This window comes from Rhincodon typus, chromosome 37, assembly GCF_021869965.1.
Source record: "Rhincodon typus isolate 14 chromosome 37, sRhiTyp1.1, whole genome shotgun sequence".
Lineage (NCBI taxonomy): Eukaryota > Metazoa > Chordata > Chondrichthyes > Orectolobiformes > Rhincodontidae > Rhincodon > Rhincodon typus.
The window spans coordinates 6,646,999-6,648,637 of NC_063368.1; the positions used below are offsets into that span (position 1 = coordinate 6,646,999).

Below are 1,639 nucleotides of genomic sequence, written 5' to 3' on the forward strand. Positions count from 1 at the left end.
ATTGAATGACAGAGCAGACTCAATGGGCCAAATGACATACTTCTGCTCCTATGTTTAATGTTATGGATTCTGCTAATTTGTTACATTGAACAGATCATCCGAATCCTCATTATTCAGTCCTTATTAAGCGATTCCACCCTTCATTTTGATATATTCATTCAAAACTATGTTGTGGCAATTTCCTCCATATGGCAAATGAAATGAGATTTATTGATTTGGTTTATGTTTCATGGGCTTACCTATTGAAATCATAATTGTTTTATTTTCTGACATTAGGCAACATGTGATCTATTTCGTTTTCCTTTAGCTCTGCGTATATACTCTAATGTACCAGGATTGTCTCTCCAGTGTGGGTTTTGTGGTAAGCGAGCAGCATTTGTGCTGATATTACTGTGGGCAAGGTGGGCCCTCTGGTGGTAGCGCGACAGTATTGTAGGAGAGGTTTGATAGAAAGGGGAATGTGTATTGCTGGGGTTTTACAGCAATAACGTCTAGTCTGTGTTGGTCGTGGGCGATGAGAAAAAGAGGCGTTGTGATGCAGATTGAAGATTTTATGGGAAGCATGAAAGGTTAAGATTGTGGGTGAGAAGAAATGTTTGAAGTAAACTAAATAGCAGAGGATGGTTTCGATCCATCGACCTCTGGGTTATGGGCCCAGCACGCTTCCGCTGCGCCACTCTGCTCCACAAGATCGCGTAGCACGGCATTATGCTACTGAGACAAATGTTGTAATTTACTTTGAAGTGAAAGATAGTTGAAAATGCACAGCTGGGTTGGGAGGTATCCATTACAAGGAAACTAACGCCACCCACCCATAGTGGGACAGAGAAAGGAACGTATACTGTGCAAAAAAAGTTACAAAATTGCGGATGTTGGAAATCAGAAACAAAAACAAGAAGAGCTGGAAAAAGATATTGAGCCAACCGGGAAGAGACTAAGATGGAGCCACGGATCATTCATTTTAAGCTGTTTTCCGCCGAATGACGGATTCCCTTTGCTGTCACTTTTAAGTGAGTCTCCTGTAATTTTGTTCTTTTGTTGGTAGCTGGAAGGTAGCTTTGGGAGTTAGATGTGAGAGAGCTTCCGGTGGTGTATTCTCTGTTATTCTGCGGAGATATTTTCTGTCAGGTTAATTTTTTCTTCCTGATGTCAAAGTGCTCCCGCTTCTGCAACTGGGGAATCGTGCAAAACCTTTTTCAAGGTCCATTAAGATGCTCCTGGCTCGTTTCCTTGTGGAACAAAGCATGTGTTGCCAATTTTGGACATCTGTCAAACATTGTCCATCTGTCGAACTTTGTTACTGTAGCGAGTGACATCTGTTTGGCATCTCTTTCGGACCATATGAGCAAGGAGGATTGTTTGTGCATTTGTTAATGTCTTATATCGGATGTCAGGGCTTTGATTATCTGCAGCTTTCTGAATGAGTGCGGATGGAAATCATCCTGGCAACTGACTTGGTGATTCGTGATAAAAGCCGGCCAAACAAACTACATTGAACATTGCGAGCTTTGTCGTAGCTCGGGAGTGCACTCATTGTCCTCGCACTTGTATAATAATTGGCGAGTCAAAAGACGCCGCAGGATTAATGAATGCAGGATCTGCTACGTCCTCATACACAATACATCAAAACATCAACTTT

The 1,639-nt window shown here is 42.0% G+C and overlaps 1 non-coding gene across 1 annotated transcript; it reads right to left on the reverse strand.

Moving 5' to 3' along the window:
* Positions 1–611: 611 nt before the first annotated feature.
* On the reverse strand, positions 612–683 carry trnam-cau. The gene has a single exon. It is a non-coding gene; the product is annotated as a tRNA-Met (tRNA).
* Between the last annotated feature and the right edge of the window lie 956 nt (positions 684–1,639).